Consider the following 24,353-nt stretch of genomic DNA (forward strand, 5'->3'; position numbering starts at 1 on the left):
CTAGAATGGCAACCATATAGCATACGTATCTGAGACATGAAAGAAACACCCGATAGGACCAGTGATAATAGGCTTATTCTGCCCATTACAAAGACAGTTTTATCTATCCTGAGCAGTTGCCCATACCAACGTTATTTTCCCCTTTCTTCCTTAGTGGTAGAACCCCAATTTTAAGTTGAGCACACTGTCTCCTGGAAAAACAAAGAGTCATGGGCTTCCCTGGTGGCGCAGTGGTTGAGAGTCCGCCTGCCGATGCAGGGGACGCGGGTTCGTGCCCCGGTCCTGGAAGATCCCACATGATGCGGAGCGGCTGGGCCCGTGAGTCATGGCCGCTGAGCCTGCGCGTCCGGAGCCTGTGATCCGCAACGGGAAAGGCCACAACAGTGAGAGGCCCGCGTACCACAAAAAAAAAAAAAAAAAAGAGAGAGACATTTCTAAGCCTTCTTGCAGCTAAGTATCTAGCTCTGTGTCTCAGTTCTGGCCTATGAAGTAGAAATGGTGTGTGAGATGTCCATAGAGCCTCCTTAATGAGAGGTGATTCAGCTGGCAAGCAACTTTTTACCTGTTCACCTTTCCTTCTTCGGGGGAACTGTTTCATTGAAGTGATGGCTGGCATTCTAGCAGCCATTTTGTAGCAGTAAGTAATCTTGAAGATGGAAGCTGTGTACTAGGGTACTGTAGCAGAAAGACAGACTATCCCTTTATCCTTAATGACATGATGGAGCCATCATATCAGACTGTAACTGCCTCCCTCCAGACTTATTTTATATGAGAAATAACCTTTTTTCTTATGTAAGCCACTATTATTATTATTATTATTAGCTATATGCTCCAAAGCTAATCTTAACTAATATAATAAAGAGGAACACCAAGGGACCTACAAAGTCAGAGAGCGATTTCAGTGGTATATAGTACCCATCCTGTGAATTCTTAATACACTGATATTGTTTCTAATATCCTTAAAAAAGCAGGTTGCACATGTATAACTCTAAGCTTGTAAAAAGATTTAATAGCATTTCAGCCTCGTGTGGAAGCAATATGGTAAAATAATTTACCTAATCTCTGTACACTGAAGAATAATTAATGTAAGAAAAGATTAGAGTTGAAAGTGGAGAGCAGGAGATGAACTAGAGTGCCAGGTCACAGGAAGAGTCATTGACACGTGCTGTCTTGTTGACCATGCTGTAGGGGATAAAGAGGAAGTGAAGAAGACCCCAAGATCTCTGGCTTGGTTGACTGCTGCAGATGGTGACGTCCATAAATAAGATGGGGAACGCCACAGGAGGAATAAAGGGTAAGGGAAGAAAACGAGTTTGGTTTTGACTTTGAAGAGCTTTTGAGATGCTTATGGGATATAAGTGCAAAGTCCAGGAGAAAGTTAGAAAACAGTCTAGAAATCCAGGTTCCCTTGTTATTCTGCTTTTAAAAAATATTTGATGATTCCACAGCAATTATTCAATGAAGCCTGAGTTCCCTACCATGATTTCAAGGTAATTTACCACCTGGCTTCAACCTACCTTTTCAGATTTATCTTTTAACATCTCTCTTTGCCCACAAGGCCCCACCAAACACAAACGCAAACCTTATGCTCAGGTCACATAAAACTGTTCATGGTTTTGCCCAAACAAGCTTCATATTTCTTCCATAACACATATCCAACTTCGCTGCAAATATCTCTTTACCTGTCTGTCCCACATGGGACAGAACTATTTGAGGGCCTAGCCAACTATCCTGGATAGAGCACATCGAAGAGATAAGCACTGTAATACTTGGTTAATTAACAGAGGCTCACGCGCCAAGCTTCCACGTTTTTGCTTACTCTGCTTTCCTTATCTGGGACATGGAAAGGAATCAATGATGACCCCGAGTGGTCAGGGCTGCGTAAATAATACAGTGGTGCCTGTTATCTGGAGAGATCAGATCAGAAAAGGATAGAAAAAAATGTCCAACAGCTAGCAGGAGTAGGGGAGTTTGATATAAAGAAAAGAAGAGACAAATGCACTCAAGTCTCATGACTTTTACCTCACGGGGCAAAAGACATCCAGAGTGCGGAATGGATAGCTCATGCTCAGTAAAGGAGGGCAGGAGTACAACAAGGAAGAAAGCACCGGGTTTCTTGAGAGGCAGGAGTGGGCTGGATCCAGAAAAGCGTGACAGGAATCCTTCCCAGGCCACCAGAACACAAGAGCCACTTCACTTATAAGCTAGCTCCATCAGCAGCAAATGGATGTGTCACTCTCCTCGCTGGTCCTCAGCTGTGCTTCTGAACTTGACAAAGCTCATTGCTAGAGAAGGTCTCGGTTTTTCCTGCCTAAAGGTTTTCTACCTGCCACGAGGTCATCACAAACTCCACCATTTGTTGGACACAGCCAGTCCCAATCCAGATATATAAATTTCTTAGCTTCTCCAATTTGGAATAAAAAGGAAAAATAAAATAATGGCATACTGTAGTGTAGAAAACAGAGGAGCTTTATATGTCAAATGTGAAAGTTTCTGCCAGCTCTCTGTGACACATACTCTTATTTTTGCTGAGAATTTACAAAGATTATTGAACGTGTGTACGTTCCTTTTAATTAGTGGGACACCATACAATATAAATGCAAGATTATGTCTTATTAGAACTATGAAGTACTGACAACATGAGAGCTGATTTGAGCTCTTGTGAAATAGTGTATTTATACTTTACACACATCTTTCATGTCTTTTATGCATGGCCCTGGAATGTGGTTTTAGGAGACACTTAAAAGAGAAGAATCGGAAAAAAGAAACTCACAGCATCACTCATTCCTCACTCAAATTTAAACTGTGTCAGGGTGTTGGTTCTCAATGCAGCCTCATTATAAAGACACAAAATGAGTATTATTTGATCCAACAGTCACCCTCCTTGGTATTTACTCAAATGAATTGAAAACTTACATCCACATAAAACCTGTACACGCAAGTTTATAGCAGCTTTCTTCATAACTGCCAAAATGTGGAAGCAACCAAGATATCAATGGTGAATGGATAAACTGTGGTATATCCATACAATGGAGTATCATTCAGTGATAAAAAAGAAATGAGCTATCAAGCCACAAAATGTGTGGGAGGAACCTTAAATGCATATTGTTAGGTGAAAGAAGCCAGTCTGAAAAGGCTACGTACTATAGTTTCCAACTATAAGACATTCTGGAAAAGGCAAATCTATGGAGACAGTAAAAAGATGAGTGATGGCCAGGATTTGGGTGGTGGGGGGATGAACAGGCAGAGCACAGAGGACTTTTCAGGCAGTGAAACTGTTTGGTATGATCCTGTAACAGTGAATACATGCCATCACATGCCTGTCAAAACCCACAGAATGCACAACGCAAAGAGTTAACCCTGAGGTAAACTATGGCTCATCGACTGTAACAAAAGTAACACACTAATGCAAAATGCTAAAACGGGGGAAACTGGAGGGAGGAACAGGGAGTGGGTACAGGGGAACTCTGTACTTACTGCTCAACTTTTCTCTAAACCTAAAATTCTTCAAAAAATAGGCAATTAAATTTCTTTGAAAAGAGAACATTACCTTACAACCTTCAAGTCATTTAATAACTAATTCAGAACAGCATTTTGTCAACAGTTAGAGAAAGCAAGCAGCTTAGAAGATAATCTAGCATAATAATTCAGAGTACATATAACTTCGTGAGCAAGTGGCATGCTCTATTTCATTTCAGTGAGAATTTGTTGAGCAAAACTGTATGCCGGTCACTGTGATAGGTATGTGGCATACGGCAGTGAACACACAAAGATAGCTGGCCTTGAAGAACATATGTTCTACTGTGCAGAGACAGACGATAAAATATAAACCAACAGAGAAAGTGAGAAGGGGACGAGTGCTAGAGGAAAAAGAAAAAGGAGAGGGGATAAGGGGCATCAGGGTTACTAAGGTGGGGCTGGGGAGTAATTTCCTCATCTGCTGAAGGGGATATAATAGTTCCCACCACCTGTGGGTGCTGTGGGTTCCAGGAGATCTCCCACGTAAGGTGCTTCAGTAGTGCTGGGCACACAGAAAGTGCTGTCAGTAAACGTGACCTCTTATTACTATGATCATTGCTAGGAAACGGCAGCACGTTTTTGAATAACTTTTATCATACCCACCATATTTTATTTCCTGATTTTTTTTTCTTGAATTGCTATAGTAGAAGCAATTATCGTGGGAAGTCCAAAATCCATACACTTCAGGAGAAACAAGCACTTGTTGAATTTGTGGTTGTTTACTAGTAAAAACCACTTTTTTGTTAACCTTTCTTCTCACCTCTGCCAAGAAATATCATATAATCACATGGACAGATCCTAGAAAAGATATTGGTAACTGTATTTGTGCAGACTGGCTGTATATAACGGAGTAAGTCAAAGCAACAGAGATGTAAAACAAGGCAGGCGCTCATTGGTTACATAGAAAGTCTGGAGCTAGGCCATCCAGGACTGGTCTCATGGTTCCACAAAGTCATCAGGGACCTAGATTCCTTCTGGCTCACTGCTCTGCCACTCCTAGGGTGTGGGCCTAGTCTCTACGGTCCAAGAAAGCTTCCAGAGCCATCACATCTATGTGGCAGGAAGCAGGAAGAGATAAGGAAGGTGCTCGAATTTTCCTTCAAAGAGACTTCCCAGAAGACACTTCCCACAGCACTTCTCACGCATGCTATTAACCAACACGTTGTCCTGGCTCCTGGTTGCAAGGGAGGGCAAGGGTTGTTTGGCTGGCAGCACTGCCTCCAGCTAGGATGCGAGGGGAATGGGGTCTGCGAGGTGACAGTGCCTTTTCAGAGGGGTGAAGCATAAGGGGCACGCCACTTCTGTGAATGGCTGGATGGAGCTCCCATGACTCCCACGCGAAGGGAGAAGGATCCTTTCTCTCTACAGATTGTGCATTGTTGCAGAGAGCAAGGGCAATTTGGTGGTAATTACTTGTTACTGTAAAGTAGACTTGTTGTGTGTGTGTGTGTGTGTGTGTGTGTGTGTGTGTGTGTGCGCGCGCGCGCGCGTGCGTCTTTTTTTGCGGTTCGCGGGCCTCTCACTGTTGTAGCCTCTCCCGTTGCGGAACACAGGCTCCGGACGCGCAGGCTCAGCGGCCATGGCTCACGGGACCAGCCGCTCCGCGGCATGTGGGATCTTCCCGGACCGGGGCACGAACCCGCGTGCCCTGCATCGGCAGGCGGACTCTCAACCACCGCGCCACAAGGGAAGCCCTGTTTGCTTTTTTTAAACCGACCCCAAATCTATCAAAGACAAAAAGATTCCAATAAATTTTAGGACTGAAGAAAGATTTAGATTTTTAAGTTTGCATTATATATGATACTACAAGAATACTTAAGCAAATTATGGTAAATCCACACACACAAAGGTTTATTATGCAACTGTTGAAATAACGTTGTCAAATATTATTTAAAGACATGGGGAAATACTTGTCATGTAATAAGTGAAAAGGCAACGTACAAGATAATGTTAACTATGCGACACATGTATATGAATTACAGTGAAGAAATCAACATAAATTAATTTTATACAGTTTCCAAGATCTCTACTTAGAAAATATGTTGAATTTTAAATTAGAGTTGTTTTCAAAAGTCTGTATTGCAGTAGCAGTTCTGAACTGCCAGACTGCCTTTGCATTTTCCTATGATCTTCTGCATTATTTTAGAACTATAATCCTTAATAGTATAGAATTTCAAAACTCCAAAAGCTATGAATCACCAACGAACTAATAATGTACTTTAATAAGTACTATCACTTTTAACTTTGGGAAGAAGGGGGGAAAATACTCCTTAAGTGTTCAACTGGATGATGTGTGAAAGCATTACTACAAATCAGTAGCTCAAAAGCATTGGGTTTTCAAAGAAGAAAACCACCCAGTGCTAAATAAATGTGAAACAATATCAACTTCCTAAAGATTTGAGCTGAAGCAGGTCCCATCTTTACCAGGAAACTCTAGTCTAACAATATGCTCCTTTTTCATCCAATTTCAGGCTTTCATTTATCACTGGGATAACATATATTTTTTTGGTCCCCAGCCTTATTTTGATAATTTTGTCTATGCCTGACCACTCTAGATGGCATATTTCAATCTTCATTTCAATAATTGTTAAGTATCTACTATGCGTCAGCCACACGTTTGACAGGAGGCTCCTGAGACTTGACAACATGTTCCCTGCCGCGTGGGAGCCTGGGCGAGGCGAGCCTGGCTGAGTCTAGCTTTCTTTCCAGGGTGTTTGCTCTACAGCTGCCCCTTTCAGCGGCTGCCTTGTAGCCATCCTGTCACAAACTCTGCTCCTCCTTTTACAGCATCTCCTCCCCACCATTTCATTTACTATTTAACTGTACAACTGTACTGGCCAAAAGAAACCGTTGTGTGGAATCCAGGAATCATTTAGTATAATATAAAACATAGCAAAATATGTTAAATGTATTGGCTCCAAAATGATTTTTTAAAGTTGGTAAGAAAAAGTATATTTTAATTAGCAAAAACAGAAACAAAAAAACGAAAGTCAGGTTTATAGGAATATGAGAATTTGTATATAATTTTAAAAAATAGAGCATTGAATGGTACACCGAGACTCAAAGATCTCAGCCAAAAATAATTATTACTGAGAATTTAGTGATTGTAATGGTCTGTCCCGATGCGTTGCCAACTGTTTAACTAGAGAACAGAATATTCTTATTTAAAAGAAACATCAATAAAACTGTAAGTCAATCAATTTGCATAAATCTTTTGGTAAAAATAACCTAAAAACTACATCCATTGATCCTTAGCAATATAATACAAAAAGATAGAAAAAAAAGAAGCCCAAAGGTACCACCAATGTAACGTTTTCCATGAAGCACAGCTCCATGTAGCGTCCTATGCAGACATTTGTACTGCATCCCAGTGGGAAGCCCACAGTATTGATGCTTCTGTATCTTGTTACTTTCTGTATCTGGCTCTCTGCAGGGATTCTGGTTTTCAAAGGTGCTGGTGATTCTTAGCTAAATATCCCTGGTAACTTTACATTGCTGCCCTAATGCATGCAAGAAAGACAAAATCTAATTCTAAACCTGAGGAGTGAAAATGTCAGGATTAAATTCGCTCTAGAGAAACAATAACCCTCTGAACTACTAATGAATAACTAGAAATACAAGCAGAAGATAAGAACTGTCAAGTGTCTTCCTGAAACCTTAAATGTGGAGAAAGGTTTTGTCAGAGATGAAAAATGGGGACCACTGTGCTCCTTTCCACTCATCGCCCATAACTTGTAAATTACAGCCTGTCTACAAATGACATATTTGGTACTTGGGAAATTATTTATAATTAATAGACTTCACAATTCTCCAGCTGATAGTCTAGCAGGTAATCTTACATGCTTAACTGAAATGATTTCTTAATCTTCATTTCATTTAAAAACCATAATTAAGAACATCAATGATGGAAATTTCAAATAAGCGTTTTTCTAGCATGTTCATTGTTGTGATACAAGTATACTTGAATTTAATTTAGTTTCTCCTTTTCCCTTGTTTTCTTGAGTCATACCTGCATCCTCTCAAGACACAGACACCCCAGAACTGCTGATGCTAACAAGCAACCCAGATTGTTCTGACCACACAGGATCCTCGACCCCTACCTCCATTCCAGATAGGAACCCCCTACAGATTTATTTAAACACACCATTCTTTGTTCTGTTACATGAAAATCAGGAGACATTTCTAATTATTATGCCTCTATGATTCAACATCAAATTTCAAGGGATCAAAGCATATACTCTAGGACAGAGGTGGTCAATTTTGAAATTGCTTCAGGGTCAAATTTATTTTTCCACCATGCAACAAAATTATCTATTAAAAAAAAGACAGAGATGAATTTTTCTTTCAAAGGGCTTCAGAACCAAACTGAAGCAAAGAGGAAATAATGAAAAAGATAATGTGACAGTGACAGACTATGTGAAATCTTTAGAGAAAATGGACACCCAAAGATAATGATAGCATTGGTACTGTTTTACTCACAGAGGAGACATGCTATTCAAAGACTTCCTTTTTAATTCCTATGAATGTGTTTAGAAAGTCACAGATAGGGGTCAGGATGTATTATGAACAAAACTTTTCTTACCGTATGTTTGTTTTATATTTCTTTCAGAGGTTAGAACGTAGTTTAAAAACATTTAGATAAACGTTTTTAAATTTGTTTCAATCACACCCCTCAGAAGAAAAAAAGAAAAGAAATGCCTTTGACAAGGCATTACTAGTTATAGGTGAAAACATCACCAGCGACCTTATAAAAAGGCAAGATTGCTAGAAAGTAGAGGGGAAAACTCATTAGATGATAGCTGGTCAAACAAGTGGTAACATAAAGAGGAGGGTCTCTCAAACCTCCTTTATTTGGGGAAGGGAGGAAGCGAGGTTCTAGGTTCTCTTATCTGTAGAAGTCTTAGGGGCAGAAATCATAACCTCATTACAGTGCTCTCAGAACCCAACCCAGTGCCTCACACATAAAGGCTGTGCAATAGATGCGTTGAATGTTTTGCTGAGTGAATTTCCCAGCCAGCCATGTACATATGTACAGAATTTCATTTCTGGTCCACAAGTTGTCCACGTGCAGGGATAAGGACCTCCATGCCCTCGCTGTTGTCCTGGCAACAGAAAGCATATGCTCACTTCAAACAGAGCACTTCCACATTCTTATTCCATAATGGACTTTTCCCCTCCATTAAAATAGAAAATAATCTGTTTTCTGGACTTTGTGTCACAATGCAAGACTCAAGTTCCATGTTGGCTCTTTTCTAGAATATTCTATACAAAGAAAATGGCATTCATTTCTTCATCTAAATGTTCTCTCATGTGGGTGACTGTCTTAATTATATGTTGAATGCTCACTCTGTGCTAATCATTGTGCCAGTCACCAGGGACATTATGATGAACAGGCCACAACCCAGGCAAAGAGTTCACAGCTCAGGTAATTTTTAGAAAAACCAGACAATATAGTAAGATAGTATTAGAATAACATTAGGTACCATGAGGAGTGATAACACTGCATACTTTGAAGAGATGGGAAATGGTGGTTGGGGGTTAGTATTAACCTTTCTTTTATTTACATATCTTATGATAGTTTCTCTAGTTAAAATAAAAATTTTAAAGTAATGTGATCAACGACATATATTAGCTTGATTCTGTGATTTAAAATAATGCACATATGTTATTTATGCATAAAATATCTTCCATATACACAAGAAGTACTGAAAAAACTAAGGGTAGGAGTTGGTGGGGTAGAGGGAAGGAGATTTTTCATTTTTATGCTCTTCTATACCATATGAATGTTTTCCATACGGCATGTATAATTTGAAGTTAAAAATGACTTTTAAACGTGAAATGAAATAAAAAGAAAAGATAGTGAGAGATTGAAGGCAAGGGTGACAAAACCATAATGACAAATCAAAGGTGAGCTACAAACATGATTATTAGCTTTCTAGTGATCAACTCAAAAAGGTAAAGTTTATAATGTCCAGGAAATAAAAGCCAGTAATTTGCTCAGGGAGTTTACCTATTCTCATTATTAAGAACTGAGAGAGATTTCTCCTAGCAGTCCTCATGAGGAAGATACCATGTGACACAGAATATCCTGATAATATGCTCATAATATCCACAGTGACAGATTTCATACAACTTCTGCTTATAATGACACCCAACGCACCAAATGTAACTCCCAAAAGCGTTTCTGAAGGGGGCCAGTTCAGTGTAAAGGCTCTGGAACCAGACGGCCTGAGTTCAAATGACGGTCCCAGCACATAACTTTCTATAAGAACTTAGACAAATTACTTGACTTTTCTGTACCTCAGTTTCTCTATCTGCCCCATAGGGTTTTGTAAGGAATAAATGAATGAATACATACGTAAATTTTAGCAAACAATCCACACTGGCTAGTTACATACACGTCTTTGAATTTTCTCTCACCTAAACCTTTAATAGGGCATTAAGCATGCCCAGTCCTGGGGACTGTGGTCCTTGCTGGCCATGTACAGGCTCCTTTGCCCCAGTAAAGTGTTCCCTCTTCTGCGGAGGGTCAGGAGCCCAGCACGGAGCAGAAGCCAGAGAGGACCACCTACAACCTGACATGAGTAAGGGAGTAATCGGGAGCAAGGTCAGGTTATTTCTTAGAAAATATGATGAATATGTTTCAACACACTAAGATGAAGGCAGTAGAGGCCTCAAGGTTCTACTACATGGGACAGCTCAAGTCTACTTCCCTGGGATCCCCTCTAGGACCCTAAAAGAGATAACTTGCTGCACAGAGTTGTGTATATTCTGTTTATATTATTAGTATTATTTATATTGAGTATAAACTATGGACTAAGCATTGCTCATTTAATTCTTATAATAAGGCTCTTAGGTAGGTCCAATTATCATCTGATTTTACAGGTAAGGAAACAGGCACAGAGAAGGTAACTTGCAACATGTCACCCACCTAATAAATGGCAGAACCAAGACTCCATTCAGTCCAGCAGACTGGCTCAAGCCTACTCACTTAACTGTGGCACTGTATTACACCACGCATTACACAGATCAAAGTTACAAAACATCCACCACATATAATATACAGCACAAAGAATATGGCCGATAATACTGTAATAACTTTGTATGGGTACAGATGGTTACTAGACGTATCAGGGTGATCATTTCATAACGTATGCAAATGTCAAAGCCCTATGTAGTACACCTGAAACTAACATAATATTGTATGTCAACTACATTTCAATTAAAAACAACCCATAATCTAATCTACAACAAAGTCAAGTTTCACACACATTTTCTAGTTAGTTCTCCAACATAATAACTACCAATTGTTTCAAAATTCTTCCTATCTTTAAAAAAGACAGGACACAAACCATGAAGGTGCTTTTTATTGTGATAATTTATATCATGGTCTTTTGCAGCGTATGAGGAACTCCTAGTGGGGGAAATAGCTATGGCAGCTCGGAATTTTTTTTTTTTTTTTTGCCAAACCTTGAACACCTCATCAGACAGATGGTTGTCCCAAAGATATCAGCCATTGGATGAGTCACTGCCTGAGACGTACCCCGCACAGCTTACTCTTGAACGGTCCCGGCAATATGCACAGTATTTCCCATGTACTCACTAACCAAGTCAGAAAACCCCACTATTAAGGATCCATTCCTTAAGGATAATATCATCCATTTAGTTATAAAAAAAAAAAAAAAAAAAAGAAAGAAAGAGAGGAAAAGCCAATTGTCCTAGGAAGAGTAATACAAACTATAATCAGCCACTGACACTCTGGTGTCAGAGGCTTCCTTAATGACCGTTGAAAGCAAGGCCTTCCAGGAATTTTTTTTTTTTTAAGTATTAATAGAAGATTTAGTGAAGAAATGGGTATGTACTTGCAGAAGCAATGGGTGCCTACTTGCATTTTTGGTCATCAAAAATTCTGCACTAATATTTTAGAAACCATCAAGATGTCTTCAAAATTCCAACACACTAATATACAAACTGTATTTCCCAGAAAGCCTGTTACTCTTAGAAAAAGCATAAATTTTTTCGTGCTGTTAATTCACATGTCCTGTTTTTGGTTGGAAACATGTTCAGTGTCCCCAGGAGGCTAGGTATGGAGCCAATACTGAGGAAAAGAAAGAAATAAGGGTGCAGAAAAGAGCGGCAAGATGACTCTTAAAGTAAATTGTTTAATTATTTTTCTCCAGTCAGCCCTGTTAAATGTTCAGGAAAGCATTCAGAAGGCAATCCTTCTCTTCTCCAATTGTTTCTCCCCTTTGTCCTCTATTTCACATACAGCAATTTGCTCTTTTTGAACACATCAGATAAGCCATACCCTTTTGGGACTTTCACATGGGTTACTGAAGTGATAAAATGAGAAAGTATTTACTCATCAAAAATTCCTTCTCCACTAAACATAAACATTGGTTTATGATACAGCTTGCCCACCATGGTGAAGTTCAGAATAGCCATTCTAGGGAAATTAGTAACCTGCCCACGCCCCTGCCAATGTCCTGACATTTCCATTTGGAAAGTACACTCAATTGCCTTAAGGATGAAGCATAAACTAAGACGTAGTGAAAGTGGTATAATGAGAATAATTCCAAATTCTCCTTCAATCATCTTAACCTATGAAATATAAATAGTATACAGATTTTTCTAAAAGTTCACAATACTATGATAAGCCATACAAGTATGTACAAATAAGTACTGTTACCTGTCCAGCAGCAAGTAAAACAGGTGACAGGTGAACCAGTTGGCACTGTGTGGTCAGAAGAAACTCTTGGAAATCTAGAAGTTTATCTTGGAATTTTGTCCCTTCAGTCTTATTTTCTGAACTTTGACTTTATGTACTCTTGACTTTTCTTTTGATTCTGTATTTTATCAATTCTGAAAACTTAATGTTTATCCAGGTTGAGACAGGCTTTTTTTTTTTTTTTTTAATGTATAAATAACCATAGGTCTAGGTCTTTCAGCTGTTTTAAAAGAAGGAAAAACCCAAAGCCAGAGGAGTTCAGGATCTACCATGCAAACTCATCCTCTGTAAACAGGACACACTATCCAGAATCCCAAACTCCTGAGAATATTCTTTGTTGGCAACTCCCGAATGTGCATTTATTATACATATTTCTTGCTTTGCTCACAAGTCAATTCAGGATGAGTGCTATCAACACCTTTGGGTCAATGACTGCTTTGGAATAAGAGGCTCCACCATCAAAGCTCTCTTTCTAACCCTCGGGAATCTATTTAGGAGGAAAGCTCTACCAACCTCAAGAAGACTAACACTCAACATGAAGCCCACAAGCAAGTTGGTGCTTTTCTCTTGGAGGCCAAAATGCACACTGCCCTTATGATTAAGGATATGTATGTACATGGTTGTGGTCTAGCAGCATGTAACACCCAACTTAGGACAGGCAGGCTTAGGTTAAAACCCTGGTTGTGCCTAGATGTTTGAAGAAGGGACTTTGGTCATATTAATCTCCCTGGCCCTCAGATGCTTCACCTACCACAGAGTTCTTGAGATTATCAATAAGAGTAATTCTCTGTGCTTTATAAAATTAAGCGTGTCCTATAAAAGCATGAGCTAAGCACTGGGATCATTACTTATCTTCAAGTAACAGGACCTGAAATGTCATGACATAAAATATTCGACTTTCACATGAAATTCCACCACTCACTGATGGCCAGAGCATACTCAGAGCTGGTTTTGCACTGGGGTGGCCACCATGATTCATCCATATGCTTCTATATGTCTTGCCTTCTGAGTTACAGCATACATTTTTTTTTTTTTTTTTTTTTTTTTTTTTTTTGCGGTACGCGGGCCTCTCACTGTTGTGGCCTCTCCTGTTGCGGAGCACAGGCTCCGGACGTGTAGGCTCAGCTGCCACGGCTCACGGGCCCAGCCGCTCCGCGCCATGTGGGATCTTCCCGGACCGGGGCACGAACCCGTGTCCCCTGCATCGGCAGGCGGACTCTCAACCACTGCGCCACCAGGAAAGCCCTACAGCATACATTTTTAAAATGTGTAGTAAAGTCACAGACCTTCAAGACAAACAACACCCATAACCGTGACTTTGGCAACACCTTATTCCAGTGACTAAGAACAAACTTCAATTAAATCATTTTATATGATATTTCATACAATATTATTATATCAACTTGTAATTTCTTTCTCTAGGCTCCAGTGTTTTTGATTCCCGAGATGCATGAAGAATCTGAGTTTACGAGTGCAAGTGCTTAGTAATTTAAAACCAAAGGTTTACAACTTTAAAATTCATAGGAAGATATGTGGAGAGAGATACATTACATAATGGCTAATAATGAGAATCATCTCTTCCCAGTGACTTTTCTTTCCAACATTAACACAGTGCCAAAAGGGCCATCTGACAACCATTTCCAAGCAGATGACTTTCTAACTATTTATTAAAGAGAAATATTTTCCAGGTCCCGAGGCCTATTGCTAAGACAGGGATTTGTAAGTTCCAAGGCGTTTATTGGTTCCGGCAGAATTTTACTGTCACAGTTGTTAGCTTTGCTGGCTGTGACAGCACTTCTCTGTTGTAGTAGTCCGCAGAAGAGATGTCCTGGATTAGTAATAAAAACTAGGGGAACCAAATAACAGTGATGAAGATTTAAACATGTAACAGATAATTGAAAACAATAACTCACAAATATTTAAGATAATTAAACTAGCGTAGCACACCACAAAAGGTCCTCAGGCCATGCAATTTTAGGACAAGGTTTTTCAGTCTTCTCTTTCAAAGGAGAACTGTAATCCTTCTTTGTACTGCAGGGAAAAAATTCCATCTGCATATGAACATCCTTGTTTTATAACTAGCCCCCGATGCGATCTAGATGGCCATTAACTGTATCAGATCCATCCAGTTGAAAAAGGTCCCCCGTCAATAAAAGTGGAGCAGCCATTGGAAATGGTGGCTGCGGTGAGACTGCTGGGGTGCAGCCTGGCATTTACATCTCTCCCCTTCAGGGTTTCATTAGGAAAACAGTCATTTACAAACAGAATATTCAGTATATTCCATCGTTCTCCCAAGAGACTTGCAAACCTTTAAATGTTTTTCTTTAAAAACGTTCTTTCACTTGTTTTATTTTAGATTCCACATATAAGTGAAATCATATGGTATTCGTCTCTCTCCGTCTGACTTGTTTCCTTTAGCATAATTCCCTCTAGGGCCATACGTGTTGTTGAAAATGGAAAGACTTCATTCTTTTTTATGGCTGAGTAATATTCTCCGTGTGTGTGGGGGTCGGTGTGTGTGCGCACGTGTGCACCACATCTTCTTGATCCATTCATCTATCGATGGGCACTTAGGTTGCTTCTATATCTTGGCTATTGTGAAGAATGCTGCAGTGAACATATGGACATAGGTGTGCATGTATCTTTTCAAATTAGTGTTTTAGTTCTCTTTGGGAAAATATGCAGAAGTGGAATTGCTGGATTGTATGGTAAGGTAGTTATAGCTTTAGTTTTTTGAGGAACCTCCATACTGCTTTCCACAGTGGCTCCACCTATGTATACTCCCACAACAGTGTACAAGGGTTCCCCTGTCTCCACATCCTTGCCAACACTTGTTATTTGTTGTTTTGATGAGAGCCACTTTGACAGGTGTAAGGTGATATCTCATTGTGGGTTTTTTGGTTTTTTTTTTAAGCGGGCCTCTCACTGTTGTGGCCTCTCCCATTGCGGAGCACAGGCTCCAGACGCGCAGGCTCAGCGGCCATGGCTCACGGGCCCAGCCGCTCCACGGCATGTGGGATCCTCCCAGACCGGGGCACGAACCCATGTCCCCTGCATCGGCAGGCGGGCTGTCAACCACTGCGCCACCAGGGAAGCCGTCACTGTGGTTTTGATTTGCATTTCCCTGGTGATTAGTGATGTTGAGCATCTTTTCATGTGTCTGCCATCTGTATGTCTTCCTTGGAAAAATGTCTATGTAGGTCCTCTGCCCATTTTTTAATTGGTCTTTTTTTTTTGATGTTGAGTTTGTATGGATTTTTTGTATATTTTGGATATTAACCTCTCATCAGATACATCATTTGCAAATCTCTTCTGCCATTTAGTAGGCAGCCTTTTTGTTTTGTTGATAGGTTCTTTATAGAAACAAAGTCATAGATACAGAGAACAAACAGGTGGTTGCCAGAGGGGAGGGGGATGGGAGAATCAGTGAAATAGGTGAGGAAAATAAAGAGGTACAAACTTGCAGTTACAAAATAAATGAGTCACAGGGATGAAATGTACAATGTGGGGAATATAGTCAATAATAATGTAATACCTTTGTATGGTGACAGATGGTAACTAGACTTATAATGGTGACCATTTTGTAATGTACAGAAACATTGAGTCACTATGTTGTGTGCCAAGAACACAGTGTTTGTTGTAAGCCAATTAAACAAATAAAGAAAGAAACTCACAGAAAAAGAGATCAGATCTATGGTTACCAGAGGTAGGAGGCAGGGGGAGGGGAAATTGGATGAAGATGGTCAAAAGGTACAAACTTCCAGTTATAAGGTCAGTAAGTACTAGGGATGTGATGTACAACATGATTACTATAATTAATACTGCAGTATGCTTTATATGAATGCTGTTAAGAGAGTAAACTCTAAGAGTTCTCATCACAAGGAAGAAAATATTTTCTTCTTCCTGTATTTTGTATCTATATGAGATGGTGGATGTTCAGAGCTTACTGTAGTGATCATTTCATGATGTATGTAAGTGAAATCATTATGTAGTATGCCTTAAACTTATAGGGTGCTGTGTGTCACTTACATCTCAATAGACTTGGAAGGAAAAAAAGTTCTTTCATATTTACCTTACTTTCAATGACCTGATTACGCTACTGCCTAGTTTCCCTTTAAAGAAGCCAGACTTCGTGCTCATGTTATCCACTCCATGTATCTAAATACACTACACATATAAAGGCTGAGGGCTGGACACAGATGTCTATGGATATCGTCAATATCAAATGGAAAAAGAGAATACAGTCCACTGGTCACAGAATTACAACAGGGATCCAAGTTATCTCTCCGACATGATTTTTCATTTACTCTTACAAGGAATGAAACTGAATGAATGTGAAACAGTGTGTGTCTGTGTGTTGGTGAGACAGATCAAGAGGAAGAGTATGATTCCCTCAAGACAGTCTCAGTTGGCTCCCTAAGTGCTTAACGTGAGGGGATGAGGGAAGAGCCAGAGTTCCCAGGATATTTTCGTCGTTGCTTATGTAACAATAAATTGGTTTTTAGTTATTTTATTTATTTATTCACTTATTGGTAGCCTCACATTGTTTTACCTATTTGTAAATGTCTGACTAAACTTGAATTACAACTAACATAAGGATGGTTTAAAAAACAAATAGCAATTCATTATTTTTTTTTCCTTTTCTTAACACCCCACCCTGTTTATTTAGCAGGTAAGGACTCAGAACTTACAGACCATTTAACGTATTATGCGGTTTACTGAACGTGCTTGAGTTTCCTTTGAAAGCCAAGGATCAGAGCTGAGATAACGACCACGTGACTTAATCCGTATGCTCAAGCAATAAATTAGTAACTAAAGTAACATTTAGCCCTTGATATTAACGAGCTATTCATAAATTTGCTCCTTTCATTAGCTGGTAGTCCATTTTTAGAGGTAACATTTTGATTATCAATGTGAGTAGAGGCAAAAATTCAGAGGTCAACTGGCCTCCAAGAGTGAAATTTTTCAAATTAATGAAGCTTCTGGCCACAGATCCACCGGCAACCCTAATGACTAGTTTCTATGAACCGAGTTCTCTTATTTGATTAGCATCATTCCTGGCTGTCAGCAAATGCAATCACAATTTACAGTCGCTTAACAACCATTTTTTAACAGGTCTCACGCGATGGCCGATGGCGGATGACATGAGGATTATCATGAAGCTGCAGAAAAACAAAGTGAGATAACGTAGGAAAAGGGGATTTGTAAACAACAATATACTGCACAGAACTGATTTACCAGCTAATAAATTATCAGTCGCTATAGTAGCAGGGCCTTGTGCCTGATAACTGGGGTAGCAACCATTCTTTCAAAAGACCCATATTTGGAAACAGGACCAGGGCTTAGATGTGTTAGACCTGCCTCAAAACGAAGTCACTTTAAAAATCCTAATTAAGTGATTTGCTTCCTCCTTCTTCTCTTTAATTCACAGAACTAATTTATCATTGTTCCAAAGGCTATGGAGACTATAGTTAACGTGAGCATAAATGATCACTTTGGAAAAGAAACGTTGTTTGGCCCTAACACATTATCCTTAAGAGGAGGAAGAGAAAGTGCTACCTTAATATGACATGAAAACCTAGGTAAAAACAGAGCTGGGACTGCCATACAAAACTGCATCCCTGTGACAGGCGTCACTGTAAAGCATCACAAGTCCACTTCTCTTTAGTCATCTCAGTACTGCTATATATAAATTAGTTACCAAGTCTAATGATTATCATTTAAGAAAAATTACAGCACAGATTAAGCATTTGCTTCCCAAGAAGACCCCTTCATTCCTTTACAAATAGAAACTTTTTCTCCCCAGTATCCCCATTTCCCTTTCTCTTCCCACCCAATCTCCTCAAGCTACTCCTGCCCACTCCCACTCTGCCCAGTCCACAGGATTGCCACAGTCCTAAAAGCAGAAGGAACATTTTTACCTGTGTTGTTCAAGAAGATGATACTGATTAAAAATGAGATATGTGGAAATGAGTAATTGTTGGTGCTTTCACAAAGATGGTTTTATTCGGTAGCAGGAAGAACAAAAATGCATATTCACAACTGTACGGAAATCCTGTGAAAAAGACTGACAAAATAATTGAAGGCCCACATTAATGCCCATGTAGTGGCCGACGGCATAGACCTAGTAAGTAGAATCCACAAACTGTGGAAGTCGAATAAAGTAGAGAAAAGCAACCAGATACTGCTTCTGGAATGTCATAAATAGATAAAGCGAAAAAGGTACTTTAAATCGCCCCAGCAACTCTCTGTGAATTAATTTGGTGGTGATTTAAGTGCTTCAGGAGTCAGGCTATTTCATTTAAAGACGGCATTGATATTTGTTGGGAGGGCCAAAGACGTACAAAGAAACTGATGAGCCATTCTCACTGCTCAGAGCAGGAGGGAAGGCTGTAGGAATCAAGTAATAAACTCTGTTAATGATTTGGTGGTGAATGGACAGACGTGACGACAGGGTGGAGGGCACTCTTCCCCCTGGCTCTCTCCTGGGACTAACACACTCCTTGGCATTTGTGGCTCCTGCCCCTCCCCTGCTCACACCAACTCCAATGCCTGCAGGAAAGAAAATGGAAAATCGCGATATACTGTATCCTACCCAAATGGACAGACATTTCTTTGGCTTTTTTTTTTTTTTTTTTTTTTTGCGGTACGCGGGCCTCTCACTGCTGTGGCCTCTCCCATTGCGGAGCACAGGCTCCGGACGCGCAGGCTCAGCGGCCATGGCTCACGGGCCCAGCCGCTCCACGGCATGTGGAACCTTCCCGGACCAGGGCACGAACCCGTGTCCCCTGCATCGGCAGGCGGACTCGCAACCACTGGGCCACCAGGGAGGCCCTTCTTTGGCTTTTACCATCTATTCCCCTAATGTCCGAATTAAACCTGGAGCAAGTAAGCAACTACAGATAAAATATTAGTATGGAGAACAGCAGCTCCTTTTTTAAAAGCTAAAGAATGTTCACAGTCCTATTTCTTTTTTCCCTTCTCTATTTTTGAAATGTCTCATTTCTTAATAACCTTACTTAACGTAGCCATCAGTTTAATCTCATTGACCTCACAGACAAATAGCAGATCTGGTTCAACAACTATTTATTGAGACTGTATTTTCAGAAACTGACCTTTGGTGCTTTCAGTAAGGCTGGGAAAGGACATTGGTAGCCATGTGACAAGTACAGCAATCAAGCTCTTCCGAGTCCACTTTGGAGGTGCAGGGTGTTATGGGGCAGGGGAGGTAGGGACTTAGGACAGACAGCCCAGAGGGAGGAGAGGGAGAGGAAGGGGAAGAGGAAGGGAAGGGAAGATGGGCGAAGCTTGAGCAAGGCTTAACGTAATCTGTAGGAGGCAACTAGGTCAAGAAGGGGTGATACCATTGATGTCAACCACTGGCAAACAAACAGAGTTGTTAGCAGGGGGCAAAAGCCGATCTTTCCCATTACAAAATGAAATGTTCTACTTTCTAGCACAGTTAGTTAAAAGCTATATAAAAATAGGACTTCTGGAAACCTTATGCTCATATAAATTTTAGTAGAACTTAAATACTTTTAAAACTAAAAATATTCTTGCATTTTATCATTTCTCTCCCATCTTTCCTGCTATAAAGTATCCACAGGAAGACATAATGTAATGTCAGTGAATAAGGTTGCTTTTAAGGATCTGACTGAACATGGAAATGGAGTATTTTTACTGAGAGGCCATTTAACAGTGATGAATGTGGGCAAAGAATCCCAGGACCTGGGGCTGAATGCCAGCTCTGCCACTTCAAGTTACTTAGCCATTTTGAAACTGTTTCTTTTCTCTTTTAAATGGGGGTAATAACACACACATCAGAAGGTCAGGGAGAAGATCAATTAAATACCACAACACAGGGCTTAGCACAGAGCAGCACGTGGCAGGAGACTGAGGAAGCATGTGCCTGCCAGGGCTGAATACCCTTCTTTCTCATTCCTTCAAAGTCAGCTGCCTTCTCTCCCCTAAATATCACAGAACTAAAAGTATATTCTTAAATTATTTGTATTATGGACTAAGTATAACTTTAAAAAAATAAAGAGAAGCTTTTGTCTCTTAAAATAAAAGGATTCACTATTTTCACTGAAATGTGGATATCCCTTGGTTTTTTTCTCTTCCTGCTAAGTTAGAGACCCTAAATGGAAGAGAAAAAAAGTGTTTTCTACCCCTGTGAAAACAAATCACAACAGAAATAGCTACATCTGGGGGGGAGGCAGGTTAGTAGCAGCCATTCTTCTGGAAAAGAAACAGGAGAAATCTTTTTTAAACATTCACTTGTTTCCCGCTCCCCCGCCCCGACCCCTTTTAGAAGCAACTTTTAAATGCAACTGAGAAGATTCTGTCTCCTCTTTTCTCCTTTTAAAAAGTCAACACTACCTCTTCAGTACTGGATAGGCCTTTATAACAAGCAGGAAATGCTTTACCTGTCTGAAACTGACAATTCTGGGGGGAGTACCTGACACAAAAATCTACAGCTGAGACACAAGAGCCCATTTCTCCAACGTAGGGGCCAGTGACAGGGACAATGGCTGTCGTGACTGTTACAGTGGCCAACACAGGTCCCCCTGCCTCCAGTTTTTGCACTTCTAATTCATTCCTCACACTGCAGCCAGGTGGCCTTTCTCTAGTTCAACTGTCTGTCACCTCCTTATTCTTTCTTTCCTAACTAAACAGAAGCTCAATTCTTGACCTGGCAAACACAGCCTTTCACTGTCTGTCCCATTTGCCTCCCAGCATCATCATGCTTGCTGTGCCCCCTTCTCTTTTGCCCCCAGACACACTCCCCGCTCCTCAAGTTACAGCCTTACCACTTTCTATTCTTCCCCAACACTGTTCTTCCCTCCACTTCCTTTGCTCATCACCATCATCAGCGGAAGTCTCCATATTTCATCCTCAACACCACATCCTAGTGCAGTCTTCCCTGAACACCTTGTCAGAAATTCTCATGTGCTACCTGATGTCATATACTTGTGAGCAGGTCATATTTTCCATTAGCCTGTCAACTCTTTAAGGATAAGGATAAGTGTCTCTTCCACAGAGACACTTGAGATTTTGTGCTATCTCAGTTCTTAATAAAAATCAAAATTGTGTTATAAAATTTAATTAAATTCTCTCTTCATGACTTTTTAAGATAGTAGAATAACATGAACATCTATTGCAGAGGCAGATGTGTTACCACCTGCAAATCATCTCCACTTTCATATAAGAAGCAATGAATGCAAAATGACTCCAAATTTAAATGTGCCAAATGACATTTCTTTCTGAATAGATTAGTGACTGCCTTCCAAGAGATCAGGAGAGAAAAGTAGGAGATTTTCACAGCGAGATAGGCCGCATAATGGCCTCCAAAGATATACAAGTCCTAATCCCTGAACTTTGTAAATGGTACCTTATATGGCAAAACCAACTTACAGATATGATTAAGATAAGGATCTTGAGATGGGGAAATTACCCTGGTTTATCTGGATGGGTCCTGACTATAATCACAAATATCCTTATAAGAGGAAGATAGAGGGAGATTTGACTACAGAAAAGGAGGAGGCAATATGATGACAGAAGCAGAGACTGGAGTGATAAGCTTTGAAGAAGAGGAAGGGGTCACAAGCCAAGGAATACAGGCAGCCAATGGGAGCTGAAAAGGCAAGTCAACAAATTCTCCCCTAGAGCTTCCCAAAAGAACCAGCTCTGCATGTACCCTGACTTTTGCCCAGTGAAACTGATTTTGGACTTCCAACCACAGGACTGTAAGAGATTAACTTTGTGTCGTTTTAAGCCACTGAGTTTGTGGTAATCTGTTACAGCAGCAATAGAAAACTAATACACCTGGTAAGTGAGTATTTAGCTTTTTCTGGGTACCACACTATAACACAGCAGTTCTCAAAGTGAGGTCTCTGGACCAGCATTGCCATCATCACCATTCGGGTACTTGGAAATGCAAATCCTCAGGCCTCATCCAAACCTACTGAATCAGAAGCTCTGGGTTAAGCCTAGCCATCTGTGGTTTAACAAGCCCTCCTGGTGATTCTGAGACATGTTCAAGTTTGAGAACCACTCCTGGAACATTTTTTCTTTGAACTTGGTAATTAATATAGGGTGTCCTATATTTTAACAGGATGAAATAATCGAATAGAATATCACTTCTTTGAAACAAATGTTATAGGAACACAAAGTGAAAAACAGCAAGCACACCCTAAATACACTGTAGCACAAGTAACAAAAAAGTCTTAAAATCCGCAACAAGAGAAGCCATCGCAGCAAGAAGCCCGCGCACCACAACGGAGAGTAGCCCCTGCTCGCTGCAACCAGAGGAACCTGCGTGCAGGAACAAAGACCCAACGCAGCCAAAAATAAATCAATAAAAATAAATTTTAAAAAAATAAGAAAAAGAAATAACAACATGAGCAGCTATTACCAATCTAAAGTCTATTTTATCTGTGCTTAAAGGTTTGAACCAGCAGCAGTCGATTATGAATACAATCACTGGAGTTAGCTACTAAATAAAATACTTTTTCTTAGCAAGCAAAATAGATTTAAAATTAATGGAATCACAAATTAGTACTTTTTCTCACAATTTCTCTATCATTCAGAAGGAGTCCATTCTGTACTTCTATCAATTTCTTGGCCTAGAATCGCCACGTTCAACACCTGAGGATAAAACCTTCAGTGTTGTACTGTGTGACTTTTTTTTTTAATTCAAATGTATGTCAGGAGGAACTTATAAAAGGAAAAGAATAGCATTTCCAAACTGATACCTAAAAAGAGCCATTAGGTACAACTTTTGCACAATATTACTACATGACACCTATTTTTTAGAAAGCCAGACTTCATACTATTAATACAAGCATCTATTGATTGAATGACTAATTAATGTGTCACATGTTGATAAAAGATGATCACAGTAATCAACTAGAATCAAAATCTAAACTCTGTTTTTAATTCCTACACTCTCATCTATGGGGCTACAGAAGTTATGTAAGGAATCTGTAGCACTCTTTTTCTTTGTGGTAGTAGCTGGCAATCATCATTTTGCCAATCTCTGTTGACCACACTCCGTGCTTATCAGTACTTCTTGCATTACGCAGAAATCAAGTAGAGGAGTCCACTGTCAGAGGTTAAAAGACTGGTTAATAAGGAAGGCTAGTGGGAACTCATTTCCCAGCCTTGGACCTTGTAAATTAGGTCAACAGGTCCCAAATCAAATTGCATCCATAGCATTTAGTAATTTCATTTTTACATGGCCCTTTTTTCATAATTCACATGAAATCAAGAAAATTAGCAAAGCACCACTTTTTCTCAATTTCTTTACAGCTTCAACCATTAGTTTAAGAAAAAAGCTGAGGTGAGGGTGATAGGAGCCATGATTAAGAACAAAGTGAGAAGAGCTATTTCTTGATTCATACCTCATATACCAATGATGCATGCACACACAGGTGCGCGCCCATGCGCACACTTCATATACCAACGACGCTCAGGTGCACGCACACACACACAGAGCGTGGCAGTCTAGGTATTACCTCCATTTGTATTGGAATAGCTGGTGCCAAATATAATTGTTTTGCTTATGCTGAATACCATGCACCCTGTTAAGAATCTCTGTTAGGATATTTTATATTTACTTTTAACTCCCTAATCAAGGATCTGCTACGGAGAGGAACACATCCAAAGGAGAAGCTGGCAACTCACAAAAGTGCTATTGCCTGGGAAAACAGACTATGTTTACTTATACTGTGGTTACTAAATGTCCCACTAGTGCCCAAGTCACCATAGAAACAATTGCTAGAATATTACCAATTTACCTTGAGCAAGATGGGCCTGACTGTATTAAAGACAAGAAGGTGTAATGCGAATGGTTACTCTCCACTCTGCCATTTCATGGTATCACGAGGATACTATGTACTATAAAGGAGAGTGGAGAATACTTGATCTTTCAGTTTGGGGACCTGAGAATTAGTCTGATGCACCTGCATACACTGTTCACACACTGTAGTAATGGAATCCCTTAGACTTCCTGGCGCATCCTTCAGTCAGCTCCTAGCAGTGAGACCCTGGGTATCAGTCACCACAGCTTTACTAACTGGATTGTATACACTCACACACACACACG

The 24,353-nt window shown here is 40.1% G+C and overlaps 1 protein-coding gene and 1 long non-coding RNA gene across 4 annotated transcripts in view; both read right to left on the minus strand.

Moving 5' to 3' along the window:
* Window positions 1–24,353, minus strand: part of CERS6 (ceramide synthase 6) — a 321,764-nt gene that overhangs the window by 103,323 nt on the left and 194,088 nt on the right. The gene's annotated exons all lie outside the window — the stretch shown is intronic.
* On the minus strand, window positions 16,863–21,875 carry LOC137226561 (uncharacterized). Its single transcript, XR_010944402.1, has 2 exons — window positions 19,363–21,875; window positions 16,863–18,799 (listed from the first exon to the last, which is right to left on the minus strand). It is a non-coding gene; the product is annotated as an uncharacterized lncRNA (long non-coding RNA).

Source organism: Pseudorca crassidens, chromosome 6 (assembly GCF_039906515.1).
Source record: "Pseudorca crassidens isolate mPseCra1 chromosome 6, mPseCra1.hap1, whole genome shotgun sequence".
In the NCBI taxonomy this organism is placed as follows: Eukaryota; Metazoa; Chordata; class Mammalia; order Artiodactyla; family Delphinidae; genus Pseudorca; species Pseudorca crassidens.